The sequence below is a fragment of the Cygnus atratus genome, chromosome 4, assembly GCF_013377495.2.
Source record: "Cygnus atratus isolate AKBS03 ecotype Queensland, Australia chromosome 4, CAtr_DNAZoo_HiC_assembly, whole genome shotgun sequence".
In the NCBI taxonomy this organism is placed as follows: domain Eukaryota; kingdom Metazoa; phylum Chordata; class Aves; order Anseriformes; family Anatidae; genus Cygnus; species Cygnus atratus.
Genome location: NC_066365.1, coordinates 47,991,468 through 48,003,427, shown reverse-complemented (window position 1 = coordinate 48,003,427; position 11,960 = coordinate 47,991,468).

Below are 11,960 nucleotides of genomic sequence, written 5' to 3'. Positions count from 1 at the left end.
CCTTTGAGTAGTAAAGAGGTTAACTACTCGGTTCAGTAGTCTAAGAAATTAAAAGCAATTTGCTCTACAAGTTTTTCAGCTGTCCATGTCCAATACTACCTTTTCCTGATGAGTTTTTGTGCTGATACATTGTAGTAAAAAAAACTCAGGATCTGATTGACAGCTGACAAGTTCCTCTTCCTGTGGCAATCAGTGTAAAAAGCAGTGTTAAGTCAAAAACCTTTACTCTGTGCAAACAAATTAAGAGGTATAAACTCAAAAATAGTGCTTGGGGCAGCTTCCTAAAGTGCTGTGTTGAATCCAAAGATACAAGCTTTTAAAACTAAACAGGATAATGTTTATTATAAAACAAAAGTCTTGGACAATAGAAGTTAGCCATATTTATTACAACAAGCCATTTATGAGCTGATGTAAGACACAGCTTGAAAAGATGCAAAAGATACTTTTTTTACGTATGTACTTTCCCAGAAAATTGGTTTCTAGCTGGAATTTAAGAAGTGGAATGAAGCATCTTGTACTTCTCCACCTGCTTTATTCCCACCCAAGAACATGTGAGCTGCCAGTCAGCAGTCTGAACCAAAGCAATACTAATGCAAATAGCACATCATCTTGGTGTCCTGCCCCATATTATATCTGTACTTATTTTGAAAAACAAGCAAGAGCCATAATTGATTTAAATCTCCTTTTGCATAGATGTGCTGTTGCATGATATAAAGTAGATATGAAAGCACACAGAGTCCCATATTGGGAATTTATTCCTTTCTTCCCTGTAGCTGAAAGACCTATCTAAATACAATACTCATGTAGGTGTTCTAATTAGTCTACCTGCAACAAACACAGGTGGTTTACAAATCTGCAGAACAGGCAAGAATTGAAGTCATCCTACACCTTCTCAGTGCTAACAGTTGGCTTTCAGTTAGCAAACCAACATGTACGTCTTACCAGTTACTGTAAATAGTCACTGATAGATTAAGCACCTGATTCATTCTGTGACTTGCTCTAATCCTTTGAATCCATTTATTCCTTCAAACTCCACACAGTAAATTGCCGCAGTGATTTGATTTTCATTGTGTACTGAACACTTAGCACTCAAATTTTAAGCCTCACTTGGATGCCATTAGAAGGTGCCTCTAACAGGGATGTTACACACTCACATGCTAACTTGCCCTGCCCCTCAGTAATCTGTGGGCAAAACCTAGCTTTTGAGAAGGTTTTCTGTCCTAACATAAGCTATTCCTGAGATACCTCTCCATGCCTCTTTTCCTGTGCTGTTTTGCAGGTGTGCTGCAACCTTGGAGGAGAAGAGCATGCAGCACTAGTGACATGAATGCACCCAGCAGTTTTAGTGACAAGGTAAGGTGTCCTGCTTTGTCACCCCTGCTTTCCCAATGATGTCTTGTTTGACATTGATTAGCGTGTAGGATTGTTTCAGAAAGTTAACACAACTCAGAGACAGTGAAAATAGATACCAGAAACCACCAACACATATACCTAATCCAAGTTAATCATGCAGGTGATTGGAGCTCCCCCTTTGAGCTCTAAAACTGTTGATTATGTTTTGCAACTGTACTGAGGACTCCATCGGAATTAGCTTGAGCTCACGGACTGAGAGTCCTCTCTACCTCTTAAAATAATTCTGTTTGAGAAATAACTGAAACTGAAATATAACAATTGCTTCTGCTTCACTAAAGAGTAAGTTGTACCTGTAAAAAGGCAGAGTTAAAAAATGATTCCCTCCCCCCCCCCCCCCCCCAAGACTGAGTTTTCCATATCCTTTTGCACACTTGATGTTCACTCTGAATGCAGTTACACTGGTAGCACTAACAGCAGTGCAGCATGGACAAGTGCAGGTAGAACCACCAGAAAAACTTGCTCCAAAATACTATAGCAGGCATGCAGCAACTTCATTCGCAGCAAAATGTACCTCTGATTCCTGGCATCAAGAGTGACTAGACTCGGCACAGTATTGTTAGCTAGCAGCACTGACAATTGCCCTGTGAAATATTTTCAGCCCTTTAAAACTGGGTGTCATATATAGTCAGTCAGGGAAAATAACAAGTCCAGTTAGACAAATGGCTCTAGCTGTTGACCTTCTTCCCCACGGGTGCTCTTACTGGGAGCAGGCTTTTCTCCATAAAGCCCCAGACCTCTGCACAAGGGTTAAGTGGCTGCCACGTGTAGGTATACACTTCCAGCAGCAGCTACACAGATGCTCCCCCTGTCCAGCCATCCCTGCTGGGGGCGGTGTGGGTGTCCCCCACCTCCCTTTTGAAATACAGAGCTGTTGGTGTCAGACATCCACTGTCAAGCTCTGTACCCCAGTATCCCAGTGCTGACCAGTACAAACTGGTCAGGATGGCTGCATCACCCTCCCTGGGACCAACTGAGGCAGGCACCACCAGCAGCCCCACGCAGCCCGTGCCCTGTCCCCACCTCAGGCAGCGGGATCAGCGTTCCCCTGCACACACACACAAGACCTGTTGCTAACAGCGCTGGCAGCTCCACCTCAGCTCCCAGCCAAGTAGAGGGGAACAGCCCAGCCCGAGTCACAGCCAGCCCCCCACCCTCCTCGCCCAGGATCCCCCACTTACAGCAGGGAAAGCTCCGTAGCAGCCACCGGTGCAGCACTGTGAGGAGAAAGGCTGCAGCCTCAGCGTGGCAGAGAGGGAACAGATCCGGCAGTGCCTGGCAGATGCAGGGAGGAGGCAGAGAGAGAAGGAGGGACTGGAGAGAACAGCCCAAAGCCAGGCTGCTGAGCCCTGGGGCCAGGGGGCTGTCACCTGCAGCCATTGCTACCCTGGGGCAGAGGGGGTGCCTACTTGGCACGTCAGGGTGGTGCTTCTTTATAGAGCCTCCTCCTGTTCTTTTTAGGCATCATTTCCCCTTGGAAAGCTCTTTAGCACTGGGGCTGATGATTTTCTCCCCAGGTACCAGACCTAATTCTACCACCCCCAGCCATCACACCCGAGGGGGCAGCAGCAATCCAGAGCCATCTCTGATGCACTGGGCACTCCTCAGCACAGCACCATACAGGCTCCTGTTCTACATGCTGAGCTCCAACATCTAAATCAACCCCCTCGCCCCCCTCAGAGATAAGGCAGGGTTAGCTTTTAAATCAAGAGTGGGAAATTGGGGGAAAGAGTAACCTGTACTGCCCTGGTCAAACTAGTTGGTACATGGACTTTTTGGATTACAGTTTTCAGCTTTACTTCTTGCATTCCCTTCCCTGGGAAACTCAAATGCCCTTGAGCCCCATAGCTAAAGTGCCAGTACCCATCCCCCTGGGACCACCACAGCTGCCTTCTTCCTTGGGAGTCCAGAGGAAGTCACAGAAAGGCCAAGGAGTGCTCTGATCTAGCCTTTACTCTCTGCACACAGAGCAAGAAATCCACCTCCAGGGTTCTGGCTTAGCCTTGGGGTAAGAGCCCCTGCTCTGCTGTTAATTTTCAGGGGGTTCCTGGAGTGCTACTCTGTGGGGACAGGTAACAGAAAGGTGCCTTTTATGCTGTACTCAGCTGAAATGGATAATAGAAGCCTTGCCAGAAGTCAGGAAGATAAGGATTACTACTAAAATCTATTACCAAAATAAAGGTAGAACACTTCTGAAACCAATCACAATGACAAGAATTATCAGGCATGTTTTGAAATGAACATGTTTCAACCTCATTTACATAAGCTATCAGAAAGGAAGTAAGTATTCAGTGATATACTGACATATACTTAACTAATGGAGACAGAACACACCAAAACTGGTCTGCAAAAAGACAAAAAATATAGCAAGGTTAAATCTAAAGACAAAAGAAAAGCAGTTCTTCCACCACCAGGGGTAACCCCAGAGCACCCATACAAGGACTCAAGTCAGCCCAACAACGTTGCTCAGACCAAGGCAGAAAAGAAGAGCAGCGCTACAACATCCCTGTTGACAAGGCAGAAGAGCACTCACAGCACACTCTCTACTGCAGTGAGAAGCCACACCCCCCAGCCAAAGCTTAAATACAGCACCGGGACCAATGGGGAGGTGTGTGTGGGCAGCAGGGGCCCCAGGTGAGGCCATCAGGGTGAAGGCCTGTATCAGCAGCCACAACCCAGCAGCTCTGACATCTCCCTGGTGGCTTCCTGGCAGTGCATGGGTGACACGAGCTGGCAGCATGCTTGGGACCGAAGGATGAGGTGGAAATATCATCCCAGTTTAGGGAGGGTCAAAGCATCCTCTGTGCAGCGATGCACAGTGAGGGAGAGCAGTGAGAAACGTGTGTGGTAAATGTGCTGCTGACACCCTGCACACGGTGGTCTTTGTGATACATGTCATAAGATCTCTGTGGTGAGTTCAGTCCTCTTCTCTTTCCTGATGGTAGGAAAACACAGACTACGGACTGAATGCTCACTACCTGACTTGCTTGCTTTCCCTCAAGGCAATCAACAACAGTTGAAATGAGAAGGGACCATTTCAAGCAGTAAGAGTGGGGACAGCCAGTCAAGGAAGACACTTTTTCAGCTTTTCCAGATCCCAGGCCCACCCCAAGCTCCAGGCTGACACGATTTGCAGCCAGTGACATAGTTGGCTGCAGCAGAAGTGAGAAGGTCTCCGAGAAGTTTGCCTGGCGATGGGAGCATCAGTCTCACACTCAGGTGTTTATGTTTTATTATACGCCTCAGGATAGATACATTGTGAGGCATGTGACTGTTGAGGAGTCCCATCTGACCTGAGGAAGAAAATAATTCCCCTGAAATTTGAAAGACCTCTTTCAAAAGAAGCCTGTTCCACTAGGAAAAAATAGAAGCATCCCTCTTCAGCTGTAAGTGCTGGTTTTTTGTGTGTGCGTAACTCAGATGTGCCACTCTCAGGTTTGTGTCCCAGGTGAGGTGCTCACACGCGATGGTGTGAATATTTGCTGTCTTCCTCAGAGTGGCTCACAAAGAGTTGATGCATTGAGGAGCTACCGTGTGATCTAATTTCTTCTCCTAATTTGAAAGCTTTTGCATTGTTAAGGGGAAGTTGCCATGCAGGACACGAAGTATGCTTGGGCTTGCGGTTACTGAGGTGGCTTTGTTTTTGCAGGTCCTGAAGCAGCCTGGGACACTGCTGTTGCATGGGATGTGGTTGCAGATGCTCTTGATATCCCTAGAGGATAGTTGTCTTCTCTTCTTGGGATATTAGAGCAATGGTTCCCAAAATATATCCAGCTCAGGGTAAGTGCTTTTTTTTTTTTTTTTTTTTTTTCCAATACCAGTGTGTGCACACACTTCAGCTGGAGTGCTTTCGGTCTGCCACCAGACCCGTTAGAGGGGGTTGCCTGTCCCCCCCAGCACAGTGTCCCAGGCACGTGTGCAATCAGTGCGTGTTGTGTGAGGGATGGCTGAGAGGATGGGATGTCACTGGCAGATGAAATCATTAAAATGGTTTCAAACTTCATACTGAGTGTAAGGCCATGATTTAAGTTGTAGCAGCAATTTGTGACTGCTTAGTCTGGGAGCTCATCAGGAAGAAATGTCAGGGAGTAAGGAAGCTCAGGGATTACAAACCCAGCGAAAGCAGGAGTGATTATTAACTCAGCAGGATCTTAGGACAACACAACAGGAAGTATTTCTGATGGAGGTGGTAGCTTTGAGAGTTCCCCAGGATATTAGAAAGACTTGAGGTGGGATAGCATGTATTACTCAAAACCCACGCATCCAGGAAAGGTGAATTTAAAATCAAACAAACTCACAGAGGTACTGCTGAAGGACTGAATGAGGACATTCTTTGTAGGAGAGAAACTGTAAAGAGCTCCCTGTTGTGCAGACTGTACGGCACGTGCCAAGGCACGATCCAGTTTTCTGTGTTCTTCAGTCTCAGAAGGAAATAGTGGGAAACGCAGTGAAGATATTTACCTACAAGAAAATATTGAAAAAGTACATGTTGGGTATAAGCTGGCAATGAGCAAATTCAGTAGGAAATTAGAAGTCTTTTCCATGGGAAAAACAGAAGCCAAAAGTACCTGAAGTGAGACTCTTGGGAAGCCATCGTGGCACGGGGATATTCAGTGGGTGTCAGCAAACAGACTCTGACCCGTGCAGGTGAGAAAAGAGCTCATAGTGGAAAAGTTTGTTTGAATGATATTTCAAAAGCTGGAATGGCTGGCTCTTAAACTCTGTATGGCTTCACTGCCCTTTCTCTCCATCTTTTATTAGATGAGAATTTGCAAGGAAGCTCTAAGGGGAGATGATGGGGTACATGTAGCAAAGTGAGTCCAGAAGTTCTGGCAGGCTCAGCAGCGCGTGTACACGTGTGTTCAGGATGTAAGATGTGGGGCTATTTCAGAACAGCCGAGTTCAATCTGAGAGCCTTTAGACCTTCAGCATTTTACTTCATTACCCTGTTGTGACATTATGCTGGACAGCCTTGAAAAAAGGATTTGAGCTACAGGGATTTCAGCAGACAGTAGATTTCAGCTACTGTCTCAGAGGCGTGGGAGTCCCGGATGTTTCTAAGCACGCGTCAACATGTAGCATTAAAAAAAAAAGCAGCCAGGCTATTAAGGTGTTAGGTGTTCATTCATTCCCGCCTTTGTGTCTCGCAACAGAAGATGCTTTATTTGCTCACCAAGGCTTAGAGGGGAATGACCACATTGAGTTGCTACACTTAACCCCACTTCAAGCAGACCAACACTAGTCTGTAGGTTGTACATCTTTCTCTTGTTTGCAGAATGGACACATCCTTCTCTGAGGGATGTGTCTTGTTCTCCCTTAGTCAGTACAAAACTTGACAAAAATTCAAGGCCAGAAGTGTGCAGCACCTAGAGACCCTCGGAGGGGTGGGGACACCCCCGTGGGTTCCACCTGTGCTCTGTTGGTAGGCAGTCGGCAATCGCTGCTTGGCAGCTTCAGGTGGTGGCAATTAATTTGCGACCTGATTTATGTCCCCCTGCAGGAAGGTGGGCAGGAGCAGCCAGGTCTGGGGTTGTTGCAGTCCTCTAGGAGGAGCAGGAGGCCCTGGTGCTCCCAAGGGTTGAATGAAATGCCTTGGTGGTTACTTTTTCTTAGCCTATTTAGCCACAGTGTTTAAGTGGCTGTTTGCAGGTCCCCTGCTTGTTACTGCCTGCCTACAGCTCAGGTGTGAAGTTGGAGCTGAGATTAAAGTTGGGGGCTTTGATCCTGAGTCGCACGCTGACTCTCAGTGCCTTTCTCTCCCTGCAGGAGACACAGGGTGCTGCTGCTCCCTATCCCTCCTTGCAACCTCCCGTCTGTGTGTGTGGCCCCACTGCCCCTCAGCTGCCAGGTGCTCACCAGGAGCCCACAGTGGCCATGGTGTCCACGATGGCCACGGTGCTGGCTCCTGCTTCTGTGGTGCCCAGCCGCAGGCCGGCACCAGCACAGCCCCAGGGCACAGCCATGGTGCGGGGCTGGGGCAGCTGCCCCTCGGGGTGCGTGGGGCTTCAGGTCCCCTACGGCCCCAGAGGTGTCCCCAGCACAGCCCCTGCAGTGGGCCGGGCCCTGCTTACTGCTCTCTTCACATGCGGGTTTCGGCACGGATCCTCTCAGCTCCTATGGGTGGATCAGGAGGCGCTGCTTGGCTTGGGGAGGCTGGCAGCTCCCAGCAGAGCTCAGGAGCTCCTGTCCTTTGCTGCCTGCTACAGCCATGGAGATGCTGCAGAGGCCTCGTGCACCTTCCTGCCCAGCATGAGTACGAGCCCTTCATGCTGCTGCAACCCAGCCAGGGGCTCTGGGCTTGACTCTGTGCCGCGGGAGGGCAGGGGAGGGAAGGGGGTCCCGTCCCTGGGCCTGGCCCCAAAACTTGAAGGTTCCCCTGGGACTGGCACCTGCCTGGTGGAGAGGGGCCTGAGTGCTGTCCCCCTGGCACCTTCCTTCGGGGTCTTCCTTCTCCCAGAACAAACACTGCCTTTGTTCCTTCTTCACAGCTTTCAGAGCTGACCGCTCGCTGCTGTTTTGTGCTGTTAACTTTGCTGATCAGATGGGTTTTTGCACCAGAATCCCCTCTCATTGGCTCTTCTAAGTAAAACAGGGCTTTTCCGTTCTCCTGCTCTCATTCCTCCCTCCTTTCTCGTTTGTGGTGTGCAGCAGGGCTGCGTGGCAGGAGCTTCTCCCTCAGAGGCTGCAGGGAAAGTGGCTTCTGCCCTGGACATCTCCAGCTCCAGGTAATTACAGTCCGTGCTTGTGGAAGCGCTCTGGACTGTAGACAAGGTTGTAAATCAATTGGTGTCATAACCAGAGTATTAATATTGAATGTCCTAGTTGTGCACTGTACGGATATTGACAAATAAGTTTGTACTTATTGATCAGCTCACCCTGGGCAACTGCAGCTCACTGTGCCTCTGGTTCCTGGACAGCTCCAGCTCTGGACACCCCCAGCTCATGGACGTCTCCAGCCCTGGGAGTCTCCTGGATGCCTCCAGGTAATTACAGCTTGTGCTTGTTACAACAGCCTGGGCTTTAGGCCAGTTTGTTAATCAATCAGTAATGCGAATGTGAGAATTATATGTTACGGTGGTACGCTGCCTAGGTATTGACTAATTGGTTTGCATTGTATTTATTGGTTAATTGGCCCTGGACATCTCTGTCTCCCTGTGTCTCCCCCTTGTGGATGGCTCCAGCTCGTTTGCAGCTCCAGCCCTGGATGGCTCCAGCTGGATTTCTGCTCCAGGTAAATAAACACAGCTCGTGCTTGTTAACCCAATCTGGGTTTTAGGCGAGGTTATATATCAATCGCTTTTGTAACTTACATATTAATATTGAATGGCGCAGTTGTGCATTGTACAGACATGGATCAACCTAGTTTGTATTGATCTGTTAGTCCTGGACACGGCTATAGTTGGTGGACATGTCCAGCCCTTGACGTGTTCAACTTGTGCTTGTTGCAATAATGTGGGCTTTAGACAAGGTCATAAATTAATCAGTCACAGCTTCAACACTGCACGTGTTGTGTTTGTATGGTGTAAAGTATAGGCTTTGGTATATGGTTTGTATTTTTTTGTTAATGAGCTCTTTGTGTTCATGGATGGCTCCAGCCCTGGTTGTCTCCTGAATATTTTCAGCTTGTTCCAGTTTCCAGTTCGATGTCTTCTGGCTGTCTCCAGCTTGTTGCAGTTTCCAGCCCCATGTCTCCTGGATCTTTCCAGCCCTTGAAGTCTCCTGGCTATCTCCAGCTTGTTTCTGGCTCAAGCTCTTTAGAACTTGTGCTTGTTTAAAAAAAAAAAAAAAAAAAAGCGCTGTTTTGACAAAGCTATAAATCAACCAGTCATAATCAGAATACTAATATGAACTGTCATAGTTGTCCAGAAACTGCCTAAATACTGCACAATTAAGGGGGTAACCATTCTGCACTGGGTACAATGAATGAGCAGTGGAAGCGGGAAAGCACCATTTTGCCCAGAGACTATTTTGAACACTTTGTTCGGCCTGGTGCATGCCAGCATCCCAGACTTTGGGAAACGCCACAACCAGACCCCCACCTCTGGTGGGGGTCCATGCACCCAGCCCACCCCCCTCCCACCTCCCCTCCAACCCACCCTCACAGCCCCCCAGCCCCTGGGGTGCAAGGTTTGCCCCAGAAACAGCCAACATGGTCTCCATTCCTGAGCCCAACCACACAGAAACTGGTCCATGCTGCACACCCCAAACCGAGTGACCCGGTCTCCGTCTTTGAGCTCCACAATTGGCTGAACGAGGCCGTTCTGAGCCCCGCAGCCGTGGCACTGGGTCAGTCCATTGGGGAGCACGGAAGTGGGCCTGTGGCAAAGGCTGGCACAGACACCCAGCACCATGCCTCTGAGCCCCTGACCAGCCCCGCCCCACATGTGGGGCTGTGGCTCTGTGAGGTAGGCACCAGGAGAGCTGCAGGAGGCTGTGGGGGCCTCAGCCCCTGGCTCCCACCTGCATGCGTCTGCCCCGCCTGCACGGCTGGCCCCAGAACAGCTGAGGTGGGCTCCAGCCCCAGGCCCAATGCACAGCAGCTGTGCTCTTTGCCCAGCCCCAAACACACAGCTTGGTCTGTTTCTCTGAGCACCAAAACAACCAAAATGGACCTGGTTCTGAATCCCCAAAATGTGGGATTTGGCCTCTGTTCTCAGTACCACACAGCACCATACTGAGCCTGTTACAAACGTTCAAGAAGGCACAACTTGGTCTCCATTTTGAGTCAACAAATAACCCTGGTTTGAAGTCCCTAAAAGACAGTACTTAGTCTTCAAATTCTGATCCCCAAAACAGCCAAATGAGCCTGGTTCCGAGTCCCCAAAATGTAGCACTTAGTTTTCGAGCTCCCACTGAGCCTGTTGCAAAGGCTGAAAATTACACAATTTTCATCTCCATTTTGAGTGCCAACAGTGGCTGATGGAGCCTGGTTTTTGAGTCCTTCAGAAACATGTGCGACATATATTTCCATTTCAAGCCCCTAAATGAACCAGTTTTGAAGCCCCCAAACCACAGGACTCGGTCTGTTCCTGAGCCTCCAAAGCAGCAAAATAGCCTGGATCTGAGTCCCAAAAACGTAGGGTTTAGTCTCTGTCTCCAAGCCCCCACAGCAGCCCAGTGAGCCTGCTGCAAAGGCTGATGGCTGTGGGGCTGAGCCGCCATTTTGAGCCTTTTTCAGTTGAAACTGTATTTCTGGTAGTGCAAGGCGTCACTTGGAGGCACACTGGGAAACACTCCTGCATTCTTCAGGAGCTGAGACGCACCTCAACCTGAAGGAGAACTAGAGCCTGTTTAATCTGCTGCTGCTACTTTAATTGTAATTGACTTAATCACACCACAGTTCATTCTGATTCAGTTACAGGATGTGATTTCTCTCTCAGAAAAGTCTTACAAAATTCAAATGCTCTTTGGGGGAAAAACCAGAATCCTATCTGGAGAGATGGAGGGACCTGGGGTTAGAAATACAAGGCAGGCTGAGCTAATTCAGCTCCTCAGACTTTCAGCTGAAAACATTTCCTGCTTCTCCTGCCCATTTTTCTGAGCAGCCCTAGCAAACGTCAAAACAAACACAAATGTAGGGCTCGTCGCTGGTGGGTGTACATCCAAAATGTAATTTCAGAGCTAAATACTGACATCTTACCTTATTTTTTTCTCCCAGGTGAATATCCAGAAAGCATGTCGTCTTTAAAGAGTGAAGGTTTATCCTCATTCGTAGTTCCAGTGTCCCTGCAGGCATGGTCTGTGCTCCTGACTCATCATGACTGTTCATCAAATACTGACAAGGCTTTCAGGTAGAATTTATACCAGAAGGGTCATTCTACACATTTAGGAGCAGTTGCCCCCAGTAACGATAGTGCCGGTTCTTCTTTAAACCATTTCCCCAGAAAGACAAACTGGGATTCTTTCCTCAGCGTCTTCACAGTGTTAGGAAGATTTTCAGTTCTTGTTCTTTAAAGTGTGTTTTGGGTGCTTTATGAAAGTTAATATATGTCTTTAAAAGTAATGGATAGTCTGCAAGCAATATCTCAATATTTGTATGGCAACTAAACATGTTAGTGAGGAAACAGGCACACAGTGCAGAGCAATTGTATTTTATTGTAGCATTTGAAAGGGAACCTCCTTCCAGTATCACAGACTGCACTAATTACATGTTGATTTCACAGTTATTTTCACCTGTATGTACCCTTCCTTCCATAAATAAATAAATAAACAATCAAACCAACCCACAGTGCGACATCAGCAGGTAAGATCTAACAGTTTATGGATGCCTTATTATCTCTGCTTCAAGAGAATGATGCAAAGGTAAATGTAAAGGTATTGACACTTCATACACATAGCCAAGGGGAATAAACACCTCACAAGGACAGGCTAACCACAAACTGCAGAGGACGTGTGATCTAGCAGCCTGGCAAGTGGGAATTGTGGTCTTTTGAAGCATTACAGATCTGAACGAGTAACGCCTCAGTACATTTTTCTTCCACTAGTTTGTGGCACGGCAGTCACAGAGCAGTCCCCATGAAAAGGAAATGTGCTAATTTGTATTCTGCAGA